Below are 16,133 nucleotides of genomic sequence, written 5' to 3'. Positions count from 1 at the left end.
GTGAATATACTCCTACAGGTCTGGTATGGCAAACTGGACCCCTGATATGGATCCATTTGCCAGTATCCCCCAAATATGTTGTTTCCCCATATCCTGTGATGGTAGCAAATCTAGTTACATTAGGACTTAAGACAGCCCTTCGAGTTTTTGGAGGTCATCCTCAGACAGTTATTGTCCCGTTCTCGGCAAAACAGATTGAAATACTAGTTAACAGTAATGAAGATTGGGCAATTTATTGTTCCACCATGGCCACATTTGATAATCACTCGCCAAGTTCACCTATTGTCAGCTTCTTCAAAAAACATCCTGTTATTTTCCCTCAGGTTGTTAAGCTCAACCTATCCCAGCAGCAAATACAATCTTTACAGATGGCTCCTCCTCCTGGCACAGCTACAGTAGTTTCTGACATAGTACAGACTATTATTACTTCTCATAAGTCTGCTCAAAAAACTGAACTAGAAGCAATTATATCTACCTTACAACAATGCTTTTATCAAGCATAAACTCTTCTGTGGGCTCGCAAAGAACCTTTATATAGAGGCCATATCAGAGCACATTCAGGCTTACCTGGGCCTTTAGCTCAAGGAAATTCTACTACAGACTCAACTACTTGACATCCTCATGTGTTTAACATTGTACAAAAATCAATTAATTTCCATAAAGATTTTCATGTCAATGCTACTATTCTCAAAATAAAATATAACATTATAAAAGAACAAGCCAGAAATATAGTAAAACAGTGTCCTGCCTGTGTGCCTCATTTATCTGTTCCTCATTTTAGAGTCAATCCTAGAGGACTCCTTCCAAATCATCTATGACAGATGGATGTCACCCATATCCCTGAATTTGATACTTTAAAATTTGTACATGTAACTGTAGATACCTACTCAGGATATATATTTGCTACTGCCCATACAGGGGAAAAGACAAAAGATGTAATCAGTCATTGCCCTCAAGCCTTTGCTACTATGGGAAGGCCAAAATCATTTAAAACAGATAATGGGACTGTGTATACTTCTTCTTTATTTCAACAGTTTTGCTCAAAGTTTAATATCTATCATTCTACAGGATTGTCCTACAATCCACAAGGACAAGCTATCGTGGAAAGAGCTAATCAAACATTTGAAAGTCTGCTTAACTAAAAAAAAAGGGGGAATAGGGGCATTAGCCCCTCCCAAGAACAGACTTAACCTTGCTTTATTCACCCTCAATGTTTTAACTTTGGATGCTATGGGCTGTACTGCGGTTGATAGACATTTTAGTGGAAAGTCTGGTGGCCATCCACAAGCAAAGTGGAAAGACATCTTGACTGGGTCCTGGAAAGGACCTGACCCAGTATTAATTTGGGGAAGAGGATCTGTTTGTGTTTTTCCTCAGGACCAACAACAATCTATCTGGGTCCTGGAGCACTTGGTAAGAACTATCCATAAGAAAGAAAATGGCACCAAAACACAAAATGATGGTGATGGTGGTAAGCCTGCTGTTGTTAGCTCTTCCTAAAACTTTTGGGAATATATCACTCATGGCACACAAATTTTCACTCAATTATTTCCTAGTACAGAACTTCTAGGTATTCCTTACCTACCAGCTGGTTCCACTGTAAACCCACTTATTACTAGTCTAAACTTCAAGTTAAGAGGTAGTCTTTGCTTTCTCTGGTTAGCCACCTCAGAAACTGCCATAATACAGGGAGGCAATCTCTCTCTCATTCATTAAAGGTATAGTCTAAAGCAAACCTATATAAAGGGAAGTATACACCTGTTTATAGTTATACAGGGTGCGAGGCCAATTACTCTTCCTTTTATCAGGTTTCCCCCCCCTACTCCCGTATGTGTCACGTCTCTGTTTGTGTTCATTCTGTCTAAGAGTTCTAAGTTTGATATTAACATTACTAATAACAATGATAATGATACTGAGGTCCTTAACTGTGTTATGTGTTAAGAGTGTTATGTGTTATGTGTTAAGAGTGTTATGTGTCTAGTTGTTGGGATGCTTCACTATTTCCTCTGGCTGTGATTGCCAGGATTCCAAAATTCATTCCAGTCCCAGTGACCTTAATACATAGTGAGTGGAATTTCCTACCCATGAAAGCAAAAAGAGATTTTGGTATCTCAACCATTATAGCCATCACTGTTGCTGAGGCAGTTGCTGCAACTGCTGCCACTGCTGCTGGACTTGCCCTAGGAACTGCTATTCCTACTGCTCACTGCTCAACAATCTGTCACAAGCCACTGCTGAAGCATTGACAGCCCAGGAAAACATCAATGTGCATCTCACCACAGGAATCCTGATTCTAAACCAAAGAGTGAACTTACCACAAGAACAAGTGGACATGTTGACTATTACCACACAGATGGACTGTCTAGTGCATGCCCAAGCACTATGCATTACCCGTTACCCTATTCTAATATTACTGCTGCTGCCAATCTGTCCAAACGGCTTGCTAGCATGCTTAATGGGACATGGACTAAAGAGTTTACTAATTTGACTACCCTAATGAGAAATTCTATATTTGTGGTAAATAGTACTAGGTCAAGGTCCCAGGGTATGCCAGAAGCCATTAGTTTCTTTCAGTCAGCATTACAATTTGGTAACAATGGATGGGAAGTTTTGCTATGATGGGATTGTTATTCTTGCTGTTATTATTGCTGCTCAGATATCTGTTGTCTCTAAGGAGTCATCAAAGACGGCAAGACTTAGTGGTGCAGCAAGCCCTATGGCCATGGACCAAGGCTCTGATCCTCAGATTTGGCTCTCCCAATTACAGGACTGGTAGTCAATGATGGGTAAGCACAGGGTGGACTTTATACCAACCTAAGACAGGGATCAAAGCATGCCAACAGCTCTTTGACTCCCAATGATGGGTAAGGATAAAGTCTGACTCTGGCACCTAAGACAGGTACAGTCGCTGTCCTTTTCTTTTTATAACAAAAAGGGGGAGCCTGTTGAGGGCCAGTCTTGGACAAGATGGCGCCTGGCAATGAGCCAAAGGGCACTGGGTACCAAAATAAGGAAGTACCCATAAAGGTTGCTTGCCTACTAGTTCCTTGGAGACTTATGACGTGTTGACGCCAGGCTCTAGGATTGGCTATCTAATATCATGCTGCGCGTGGACAGCTCGTGATTCATATAGTGCTATGCTGACATTCCTCTGCATGCTCTCCTGCATGAGAGAAAGCTTTGCTATAATTGGCTAATAAGCTAGGAGCCTGGGGGAGGAGAGAGGGAGAGGGAAGAACAAGGGACATAGGAGCAGAATAAAGGAGGCAGAAAAACAGGAAGGACGCAATAAATCTGGTCAACTAAAGATTGGTGGTGTCTCCTTTCTCTGCGCTGGTTCCGCTGGACGGAACAATATAGGTTTGTTTGGGATATTTTCTTCCCTTGTTTTCTCATATTGGTCAGATGTCAGTGGGACTCGGAGATATTGCAGATTTCCTCTATTGGCTTATAGTGTCCCTGTAGATGTTCAGTGTATCACCTCCCAGCTTTCAATATCCTGAAGTCTTGGAGGAACTTGATAATGCAGTGCATCCGAAGAAAGCTGCCCCTACCCCACTACTGGTTCCAGGGATTGGAACTGGCTCTGTGCAGAAAGGCTCTCACTGGGGGGCCTGCTCCAAGAAGCTGGCCATGTGGGCGGAGCCCACCACTGGAGTGAGCAGGGCTACCTGTGGAAGACTCTAGCTGCCCTTCCCTGCTCTGATAAGCTGCCCTTATCCATGCCTGCCACCCAGGCCGAGCTTCACCCAGTGGGGGAGACTCACCCCGTGGCTCTATTTTAGTCTGAGTCTCTCAATGCCTCCCCTTCTTGAATCCTGGGTTCTGGAGTGACTGGAGATGCAGCCACCCTCTAGTCCACCATCTTGGATTGCCCCGTGGAAAGAGACTGTGGCTGGAGGAGTCAGGGCTGCCTGGAGAAGTCTCTGGCTGCTTTGCCCTGATCCCAGAGGCTGCCTGTGGGTTGGAGCTCTCCGTTGGCTCGGGGACTTGTGGCTGTCTCTGTGTAGAAAGGCTCTCACTGGGTGGTCTGCTCCGAGAAGCCAGCCTTGAAAGGCACCTCCCGCCGGAGGGGGCCGGGCTGCTTGGGGAAGTCCCTGGCTGCCCTGTCCTGGTCCCTGAAGCTGCTTGCAGGCCGGAGCTCACCGTGCTGGCTCCGGGACTTGGAGCTGGTTCTGTGCAGAAAGGCCTCACTGGGGGGCCTGCTCTGAGAAGCTGGAGAAGCTGGCCATGTGGGAGGAGCCCACTGCTGGACTGCGCAGGGCTGCCTGGGGAAGACTCTAGCTGCCCTGTCCTGCTCTGATAAGCCACCTCTATCCGGGCCTCCGCCCAGGCCAAGCTTCACCCGGTGGGGGAGACTCACCCGTGGCTCTATTTTAGTCCAGGTCTCTCAATGCCTCCCCTTCTTGAATCCTGGGTTCTGGAGTGACTGGAGATGCAGTCACCCTCTAGTCTGCCATCTTGGATAGCCCCCCATCATTGGGATTTTAATTGGAATTGCATTGAATCTGTATAGCACTTTTGGTAGTATGGTCATTTTAACAATATTAATTCTGCCTATCCAAGAACATGGGAGATCTTTCCATCTTCCAAGGTTTTCTTTAATTTCTTTCATTAGTGTTCTGTAGTTCTCATTGTAGAGTTCTTTCATCTCTTTTGTTAGATTGATTCCCAAGTATTTTAATTTTTTGAGGCTATTGTGAATGGGGTAGTTTCCTAAATTCTCTTTCTGTGGATTCATCACTTATGAATAAAAATGCATTAGATATATGAGCACTGATTTGATATCCTGATACTTTACTGAATTCATTTATGAATTCTAGAAGTTTTCTGGTGGAATTTTTTTGGCTCCTCTAAACATAGAATCATGTCATTGGCAAATAGGGATAGTTTGAGTCCTTCTTTTCCTATTCATAGCCCTTTAATTTCTTGGTTCTAATTGCTCTGGCTAGAGTCTCAAGGACGATGTTGAATAGAAGTGGTGAAAGAGGGCATCTCTGCCTTGTTCCAGTTTTTAGGGGGAATGCTTTCAGTGTTTTGGCTTAGGATCAGACTTCATTAACATGACTCCCAAAGCAAAGAAAAAAAAGCAGGAATCAATAATTGGGATAGATTCAAACTAAAAAACTTTTTCTCAGCAAAGGAAACTATCAGCAATGTGAAGAGAGAGTCTACAAAGTGGGAGAAAATCTTTGCAACTTATACTTCAGATAGAGCACTAATCTACAGAATCTATAAAGAACTCAAAAAACTTTACACCAAAAATACAAATCACCAAATCAAAAAATGGGCTAAGGAAATGTGCAGACACTTCACAGAAGATCTGCAAGCAATCAATAGATATATAAAAAAATGTTCAACATCTCTAGTAATAAGAGAAATGCAAATCAAAACTACCCTAAGATTTCATCTCAATCCAATTAGAATGGCTATTTTCAAGAACACAAGCAACAGTAGGTGTTGGTGAGGAGGTGGGGAGAAAGGTACACTCATACATTGCTTGTGGGGTTGCAAATTAGTGCAGCCACTCTGGAGAGCAGTGTGGAGATTCCTTAGAAAACTTGGAATGGACCCACCATTTGACCCAGCTATCCCACTCCTTAGTTTATACCCAAAACACTTTAAAACAGCATACCACAGTGACACAGCTGCTCAATTCACAATAGCTAGATTGTGGAAACAACCTAGATGCCCTTCAATTGTTGAATGGATAAGGAAACTGTGGTATATACACACAATGGAATATTAGTCAGCCATAAAGAAGAATAAAATTATGGCATTTGCAGGCAAATGGATGAAGTTGGAGAATATCATGCTAAGTGAAATAAGCCAATCCCAAAAAAACCAAAGGCCAAATGATCTCTCTGATAAGCAGATGATGATACATAATGGGGGGTTGGAGGGAGGCAAGAATGGAGGAAGGATGGATTGTATAGAGGAAAAAGAGGAGTGGGGGAAGGAAAAATAATAGAATAAGACAAACATCATTATGCTATATATGTATGATTACACAAATTGTGCAAGTCTACTTCATATACAACCAGAGAAACAAGTTGTACCCCATTTGTTTACAATGAATCAAAATAAATAAATTATTTTTTAAAAATCCAGCCTGTAAAAATAAATTTAAAAAACACTGAAGAAACTACAGATAGAAATAACATTATAAAAGATTTACATGACAAACCCATAGCCAACATCAGATTGAATGGAGAAAAAATGAAAGCACTTCCACTAAGATCAAGAACAAGATAAGAATATTCAGTCCCACCACTTCTATTCAATATAATTCTTGAAACTCTAGCCAGGACAGTCAGGCATGAGAAGGAAATTAGGGGGATACAAATTGGTAAAGAAATCAAACTATCACTGTGTGCTAAAGACATGATCTTACATCTAGTAGCCCCACAAAATTTAACCTGAAGACTTCTGGAGTTGACAAATGAATTTAGCAAAGTACCAGGACATAAGATCAATACTTAAAAATCAATAACTTTTCTATACAACAGCAGTGATTCAATTGAGAAAGAAATAGGAAGCCCTCCCACCCACTTCACAATAGTCTTAAAAAAAACCCAGTAGTTGATCTAACCAAGGATGTGAAAAGTCTCTACCATGAAAACTACAGAATACTGAAGAAAAAAATTGAAGAGAACCTCAGTAGATGGAAAGACCTCCCATGTTCTTGGATAAGCAAAATAAATCAAAAAGCAGTATATGTATTCAAAAAGGAATATACGCATTCAATGAAATCTCTAAAATACACTAATGACATTCTCCATAGAACTAGAATTAACCACAAAAAAAAATTCAAGAATTTAACTAGTCTTACTGTTTACACTCACGTGTGATACAATGCAAATACCTTCAGAGCAGAAATTCCTGAAGTGAGGCAGGACATCATGGTGTAAGAATGTAGTGGAGGAAAAAGGCTCAGCATATGCCCATCAAGAAGTGGAGAGAGAGAACTCTTCACCATGAGAAATAAAATCTCCAAAGGCAGGCCCTAAGTGACCTACCTTCTCCAGTCATACACTGCTGCCCACAGCTACCAACCAGTTAATCCCTATCAGTGGATTAATTCACTGACTGAGTTAAGGGTCCCAGAGACCAATAACGTCACCTCTAAACCTTCTATTCTCCCACAGATGGGTTTTTGGGGGACTCCTCTTCTCTAAACTATATCAGCATTTCCACTGCAATGTGTCTACCTATCATATGTGTTTTCCCTTAGGATTCATTGAAAATTTTATTTGATGTGTCTCATTAGGTTTCATAAATCTTAGGCAATAATTTTTGGTTAATATTTTCCTTTTCCAAGTTCTAATTATACAAAAGTATACTTCAGATCACCTCATATCATCCCAGATTCTAAAAAATTTATATACATTTTTACATGCTGGGGATTGAATGCAGGTCCTCCTCATATGAAGCATGGGCTTTACCACCAAGCTACATTCCTGGTCCTAAATCTTTATTTTGAGTATCTTTATTTTGACTATCTCTCCATGACTTTGGATGGATATTAATGGATTTTTCAGTTCCCTAAAGCTCAATTCTGCAGTTTCCAACCCTCCCCACTCCAATCCACATGAGATTTTATACTGTACATACTATATGTTTTAGTTCTTGATTTTTTTATTTGATTATAATTATCCATATCTCTCAGAAAATAATCCTTTCATCTATTATATCTGTATTAACTATTAATATCTTGATTACAGTTGTTTTGGAGAATTGTCTCATACATCCAATAACTGGACCATCACTGAGTCTACTTAAATAATTGGGTTTTGTTTAGGATTGTAGGTCATGGGCTTCCCTTTGTATTGATCCTTTTAAAGGAAGTGTGAGTCTTTTCCTATCTCCATTTTTGAAGATGAGGATGACCACTCAGGTTCCCAGCAGAGTGGAGCCCAGCTCGGACTCTGCCTCAGCTCTAAATGTGTTCCACCTGCCTGCCATCACCTCAACCCCCACCTGCAGCTCTGCCTCTGTCAATTTTGTTTCAAGTGCAACTTCCTGTGATGCACGGCTTGAGTCCTGACAATTTCAGCATGGAAATCATGGTGAACGTGAGCAGTAACATTAGGAAACCAGGTGATCCACTTGAAAATGGAGTGAGAAAGCGGGCACCACTCAGACACTGTGGACAGAAAATGTTCAGAGTCACAGGAGGCACTAGGAATCTCTCACACCAGAATCCAGGCATCACGACACATTGAGTGGGTCTGAGCTAATTGAAAATTTGGATCAAAGTGAGAGAAGTTGGTATTGTCTACATACTTGAGACACACTTTATTGTCAAGGGTACTTAGAGAAAACTTTGAGCACCACTCTCCCCAGAAGGCTATTAATCAGAACAGAATCCAATCAAGGGGCAAGTGAAATATTCTACTGGGGACTGTGTAGTCCTGTTCTCCCAAGTGGGATCTTGTCACCTTTCTAGAGACAATAAAATTACAGACTGCAGAGAGATAAGTTCAGAGTGCCCTTTCCTTAAAACTATGCAGGTGATTCTCAGGTGCACCAAGTGCCCCTCATCCATCCAGGTGAGTTACTCTCTTTTCCACAGATGTAGTGAGTGGGTGCATGGACTTCTGCAATGAGGGTGTGATGGGGAAACTTGGATCTTGAAGTAAGAATTCTGGTAGCTTTAATAGAGACATCCAGCTCTAACCACTATACACAATGCAGGCAACTGTGCTCTGTAAAATTCAGTGAAGGAAATCTTCCTAGGCTATGTCATCTGTTAACTCTTAAAAATATAAAAATGGTCAGAGTTTTCCATGGGAAACGTCAATTATTTCAGTTTCACATTTAATTTTCATCAGACTCCTATAACAGTACTCATGTTACATATGCTATTTACACTATTTCCTAATTTATATGTTATTTACTCCTATACAATAATCAGAGAAGTAATACATTTCCCTGTCCATTTTTCATTAAAAGTACTCAGCTGGACTTCTCTCACCTTCCTGAACAAGAACTATTTATAGATATGTGACTTTATAATTTGAAGAGTTAAAAAAATAATTTTACATTGTCCAAAAGGAAATGAGGGTATCCTCACATTATCACAAGTATCTATTGTAATTTCTCATGAAATCTATTCTCAACTACATTTAGTCACATGAATAAAAATTAATAGTGACAGTCCATAACCTGTGGTCTGCCCATGAGCAAATTTCAAGTGAGAAGATACTGGTCCTGATGTGACCGTCACAAGAAATATTAAAAAGACAAGTGAATCTGATGGTGGTTTCCTTGTCCTTGCTCCAAAAGACCCAAGAATGTAATTTTCAATAGCTGGGTATGAAGAATATTTGTGTTCATTAATCTTGATTCTTTTTGTTATTCATTTAAAAATTCTCTTTCCCATTTCCCTAATAATAAATGTGCCTGAAAGACGTTTTGTTAGGAAGAATATTTAGAGAAGTTAAACCTCATTCTGTCCTGGTCTGTATGTTCAGGTTTCAGTTTTTTAAGTACATCTTTTTATACATATGCATTTACAGAAAAAAAATGTAAACCTACCTCCTTTTCATCTTCCTAAAGGTTGTTGGTATATGCAGATATGCAGAAGAGACATCAGTTCTAAGAATCCCATCAGGCAAGAGAATGTGTCCTGCATGGCACAATGAGGACATTTCCTTTCTAGCCTATTTATGACTTTAATTTAGAGACTGCTAACAATTACTCAAATTTTTGCATAGGAGACATCAATAAATTTTAATTTTTCATGAACTAAATTCCATTTACTGACTAGTTCCATTAATATGCAAGGTATATATGAAATATTATCTTGAGGTTTTAAACATTACTTTTTCAACACATTTTACCAGGCAAATGACACGTTTTAATTTCACATTTTGATTAAATACACATATTGTGCTTTTGTCATTATCATAACTTAAAAGAACTACTGTTGATATAAGTGATTTCTGTACTCTGCATAATTTTTCCAAGTTTTTAAATCTTGATGCCGGGCCCCTATTTCTTTATTTCCTCTCTCTTCTCCTGAAATTTGTGAAGATTTATTTGAAAATATTGGAAATGTCAATTTTCTGAAACAAAAGCTATACTAACAATTCTTTTCATTTACAAAGAATTTTGTATAATTCTTACACTGTTCTCAGAAATAGGAGTTCCATTCATTTGCTCAAATCTTCTCCAGGGTTTTGATTACCATAAGCTGTGTGTCATTTATTTCAGAGGATTCCTCTACACAGAACTGACAGCTGGCAGCTGAGGGCTTTGCCTCCCCTGATGTGCTGGCTGTCTCCTAGTGCTCCTCATAGTTTTCCAGCTGGACATGGGTCACAAGATAGAGCACGCTGCCCAGTTTATTTACAATTCCAAAACCATCTGCCTGAAGCAGGACCTATCTCACCTCCCAGATCCTTTGTCAATTTTTAAATCAACTTGTAGAAGGAGATGATTGAGGTGATAATGGTGGTGAACTTGAGCTACAGTAAAATTGAACTTTGATAAAGACAAACCAAAGTCTGCTCTCTCGTCTTCTGTGTGAGGCTGGACATGAATCCTGTTATTCACACATCATCTTCTCCCTAAAAGTTAGGCATGATTACTTCAGGATTCAGAGGACAAAGGATGCATGTCCCTTCCTTCCTTTCTGCTGGAATCTGTCCAGCTTTGTGTCCAAGCTCCCACTGCTGTGTGCAGACAGCTTTTCTCCTTCCTTTTCATGCTCCAATTGCCCCAGACCATCAGTTCTGGTGCAGCATCCTGAACATTCCTTACTTGTTGAGGGTCCATTTGATGATGTCATATTACATAGGATTGTCCCAAATTTTAGAAACTGCAGAATGATACAAGGTCTAATATGATAAGCCCTTGAACCTCATAATAAAAGAGTCTCGGTGGGGTTGCCCTTCCTCTGAGGGACCTCAGCCTTCACTATCAACTCAAACAAGTGGAATCTCAGATTTTCTTTTACTTTTATTATTTTATTTTACTTTTTTATTTTATTTTACTTTTCTTTTATTTTTATTTTCTTTTTTATCCATATGATATTTTTCCTAATCTTCCCAGTTAATCTTTCCTGCCTTTTCCTTCCTCTCCTTCAATCTGACCTATTTCATTAAATTATTTTATTTCCCTTTGATATATGTCCTCATATACAGAATGCCAACTGTCTCTGAAGGTTGCCTGGTTTTTCTTTTTTTTTTTTCATTGAAATATAATTTTTTTGCCTTACACAAATAGGTTGTTCAAATACCATCTCAGCACACTCCCTCTGAAGAGTGGTATTCAGATAGGGTATCCTGCTGATGATGATGAAGAGCTTCAGTTCTGTCTCCTGAGCTCCTGGATTGTGCTGTGCTAGTCAGATGCGAGTCTGAGGAGACCCAGGTAAAAGGGGACATTCCAGGGAATTTTCTGTTTTGAGGAGATGAGCATATTCACCAGAACGCTTTCTATTAAAATGACACATTAGCCAAAAGATAGCTATCTGAATTTCTTTAAAATAGTTACTTATTACATAATGTTGAGAAAAAATTTGAGCTATGTGTTTGGTGTGTATGTCTAACTGATGCCATTGAGTGTGTGTGATTCAGAAGTTACAGTGTGAAATATGTACTGTTGTATAGCCTGGCTCTACCTGAGGAAGCTAAGTTGGTGCTTATGATGACATGAAATCTGGCCAATTTCCTTTATTTGCACTCAAAAAGGAGGTTTACTTTTCCTATTGATATGGTGGAATTTCACCTCCAGAGGAAAACATACTTTCCAGTGGTTTTTAAAACTGTACTAGAACTATGATTTCCTGAATATCACTGCCAATTCATGGCATCTGTACATTCCTGACTGTCCTAAAACTTTTAGGTTGACAGGACTGCAGTTTCTAAAGTAACACTGCAACTAATAACTTTTAGTGCCCTGATTTACAGGTTATTAAAGTGTACTCCTTGAAGAGTTCTGTAATGCCAAGTATTATTATTTATTAGCTGATTTTTTCCTTTAATTCTTTTCATTTTATTAGTGCATTATAGGTATCACTGTTTCATATTCATACATGCACACAATAGAATTTGGTGTTATCTCAGATTTTTAAAATGATTTAAGCTGAATTAAACAAAACTCATATTTCATAGAAATCATAGGAGTGAAGGTATTTTGCAACTATTTTAAATGGTAGTTATTCAATGATAATATGTATCTATTTAAGATCACTGTTTGACCCAGAAGCTTATGGGGCTGAGACAACTTTGAGGCCACTGTCCACATCATAGTGAGGCCCAAAGCAACTTAGGAAGACCATTTCTCAAAATAAAAAAATAAAAAGGATTGGGGATGTGGCTCAGTGGTTGAGTGTCCCTGGGTTCGATGGGTCCAAACCATGGTATCAAAATAAATAAATATAAATAAAGATAATTCTTTGAAACCCAGAAATTTTATCTTACATGAAAAAAAACAACAACAACAGGTTTATGGCATTATCACCACATATCGGTCTCAAGTTATCATTTTGTGACCCATAAAGCTTAGAGATGAGTGGAACTTTGGTATTCCAAAGTGTTCTTGGGATTCCTGTGGGTCCAACTCAAATATGTTGATAAGTGAATGAAGAAATTTGTCACATTACTTGGTCATTATCTTTTAAATTCTCACCTTTTTTTCTACTTGATCATCTTCTTTGTTCTTACTGACTTCTCTTTATTGAGACTGAGAATAGGAAAACAAGGTCATATTTTATATAAAGAACTTTTTAAAATCAATAGGAATATTGTAGTAAAATATATTTAAGCAGGACTTTATTACTATTTCAAATACAAGGTCCATCAATCTTATGGTTACCTCATTACATTTTATATTATATTATATTATATTTCAGAAATCCACGCTTCAAATGTTTAACTAAATACCTGCCTGAAGTATGATTTCTTAAATGGCATATATAATGTTTGTGAGGGGTTAACATTTTTCCCCATAGATATTACTTTATAGAACCACTAGCCATAAAATAAATTATCCATATATGCTTGATTTTCAGGTGATATTTCTTTTTGACTATGTGACTAAAAGATTTTACAATACTATGTAGCTCACACAGATGATATTTAATTAAATGCACTCCATAAAAAATATTGCTACCAAATTTTCAGGAAAAATTTTAGGCTTGGACATTTTGAGTCTGGAGGAATGTCACCTTTAATTTGGAAAACAGATAACAGCTTAGAGTCCATCTTTCAAGATTGGGCTGGATACTCATCCTTTAATTCAAACCTTTGAAATGAGTCTGTTTTAATTGTTGTTCTCTGTACTACTATGATTGTGAACCCTTGAAAAGGACTGAAAAAGAAAATGACTATTCTATTGGTAATATTTCTAGAAAATTCTAACATAGGCTAGTTATTCTGGTTAGAGGATTTTTTTAAAAATGTGACATGTACAACCATATCAGAGGATTCTAAAATTCCAACAGAGTTCTCTGAATAGGATTGTCCAGGTGTTGTACTAATTTTTTTGGTAGAAGGGATTAAATCCACAGGGAGTTAAACACTGACCCTCATCCCTACCCCTTTTTATATATTTCATTTAGACACAGGGTATTCCTGAATTTCTTAGGGTCCCACTATCTTGCTGGGGTTGGTTTGAACTTATGAACTTCTTGCCTCAGGCTCCAGAACTGCTGGGAAAACAGGCATGTATCACTACACACAGGAAAAAATTCTAATTTCTACCCCCTCTTTTCAGGCAGCAACAGAGCTGATCTGTTATTAAGAGTTGAATTGATGTTGCCAAGTCACATGCATGAAGAAGTGAATGGTAATAAAAATAGAAGCCAACATTTCTAGAGAGTTCATTATGTGCCAGAAACACTTCCCAGGTTGGTATGCAGACCTTATTTTTTTCACACATAATGTCCTCAGGATATACATCACATGACTATTTAAGTTATAACTGAGATGACTGAACCTCAGCATCAGACAGTGCTTAAGCTGATGCTACTGAAAACAGCAGCTCATAGATGTAAGTGCAATCGCTCTGACTTCAGGCTTCATACCAACATTTTCTTGTTTATATATTACAAATAGGTGGTCTGGCAGTAAATAAGCTAGAATCAGAATGGTGCTGACATGAAATAATTCTGTACATGTCTATTTTGTGGACACTCTTTGCTTGGGAGGGCCTCAACTCCAGTTTCCTGCAATCGACCCCACTCAAATTCACCCAAAACTGACAAACAAGATCAGGCACATGAAAATCGTGTAAGACTCTGTCTTCCCCAGAAAATCTCAGACATGAAGAAATAGTAGAAAAATGACAATTCATTTTTTTTTAACCAGGGATTGACTCCAGGGGTGCTTAATACTGAGCCACAGCACCAACCTTTTTATTTTTCATTTTGAGACTGGGGTCCTCCTGCCTCAGTCAGTCTCCTGAGTTGCTGGGATTACAGGAGTGCACCACCTAGTCCTGCTAGTGATTCCTAATGTACATGAAAACTGAAGTACCAATATGTATGCCATTGTGGAATCCAGCCATTGTGGGAGGTGTTGGGACAAGGAAGAGAATAGGGATGGGTTCTGGGTGGTATGAGATGGAACTCAGGAGGTTTTTCTGTTTATTTTTAGTTTTGTTTTTGTTTTTGTTTTGTGCTATGGATTGCTTGGTGGGTAAGTGCACCAGCACCAAGTTACACCCAGTCCTTTTTATTGTGCATTTTGAGACAGAGTCTCACTTCCTTCACCCTTGAGATCCTCCTGCCTCAGCCTCTCAAGTCACTGGAATTTCAGGCAGGCACTGCTATATACCAATTAGCACAAGTGAGTTTTCATGTGGAACACAGATAAATTCAGATGAATCCTCCTTATTTTCCTGATGACAGTGTTGTTCATTGGGATTGAAGAAGGTCCTACTTGCAAATTTTTTTTTGAATTTCTTGGCTTTCTTACTAAGGAGTGCACAAAATTCTTCTTTCCCCTGTAAGATGAACAAAAACAACAGATTGTACAGTGATACCCACATAAGAAACACTGTGTATATTGAACTTGGCATCGGGATCTTAACCAACATCATTCTTCTTCTCTTCCATGTCTCCTTGTACATTACTGGGCACAGACCTAAGCCCACTGACCTGCCTATTGGTCTCCTGGCCCTAATCCACCTACTAATGCTGCTAATCAATGGCTTCATAGCTGCAGATATTTTTACACCTCAGGAGGGAAAGACTGAAAGACAGGGTGACATGACCTGTAAAGTACTTATCTACCTGTACAGGTTAATGAGGGGCTTCTTCCTCTGCACCACCTGCCTGCTGAGTGTCCTCCAGGCCATCACCCTCAGCCCCAGAAGTTCCTGCTTGTCAAAGTTCAAACATAAATCCTCATGTCACAACCTGTGTTCCCTTCTTTTCCTGTGTGTCATTTATTCATTATTTAGTAGCCACCTCTTCATCTCCATTAGTGCTAGTCCCAATTTGACCTCAGATGACTTTATGTATGTCACAGAATCCTGCTCTGTTTTGCCCGTGAGTTTCTTCCTGGGCACACCTTTGCCAGCCTGTTGGCCTTCAGGGAAGCCTCCCTTATGGGAATAATGACCATCTCAAATGGATACATGGTGGCTCTCTTGTGCAGGTGTAAGAGGCTGTCCCAGCACCTTCACAGAACCAGCCTGTCTCCAATATCATCCCCAGAACTGAGGGCCACACAGACAATCCTGCTGCTCTTGAGTTGCTTTGTGGTCATGTCCATTATGGACAGAATTATCACTTATGCAAGAATAACACTGAATGATGATCCAATATTTTACTGTATCCAGATTCTTGTGGTCCATAGCTACGCCTCATTCAGTCCTTTGGTGTTCCTTGCCACTGAAAAACGTATAATTAGTATTTTGAGATAGATGTGGGGGAAGAGAGTAAATAGTTCAGTAACCAGTAATGGATAAGTTCTGTTAAGATGAGAAAATGTGCTGGCTTTGGAATAATTGATCATGGCAGAGTGTATATACTCTTTGCTTTAAATGCAATAGAAAGTCCCACTTCTTCTATTAAATCCATCTACTTGGATATGTGAAGATGGCAAATACATAAAAGAAAATTAAAACATGTGCCTCCCTGAGATATTACCAGGAGTTCATGTTTCTCATTGGGTATT

At 39.3% G+C, this 16,133-nt stretch overlaps 1 pseudogene; it reads left to right on the top strand.

Moving 5' to 3' along the window:
* Positions 1 to 14,962: 14,962 nt before the first annotated feature.
* LOC124971136 (vomeronasal type-1 receptor 48-like) lies at positions 14,963 to 15,924 on the top strand (annotated as a pseudogene).
* The last annotated feature ends 209 nt before the right edge of the window (positions 15,925 to 16,133 follow it).

The sequence above is a fragment of the Sciurus carolinensis genome, chromosome 19 (assembly GCF_902686445.1).
Source record: "Sciurus carolinensis chromosome 19, mSciCar1.2, whole genome shotgun sequence".
Lineage (NCBI taxonomy): Eukaryota > Metazoa > Chordata > Mammalia > Rodentia > Sciuridae > Sciurus > Sciurus carolinensis.
Note: the sequence above shows the minus strand (reverse complement) of the source record. Positions and strands in the feature narration are given on the sequence as shown.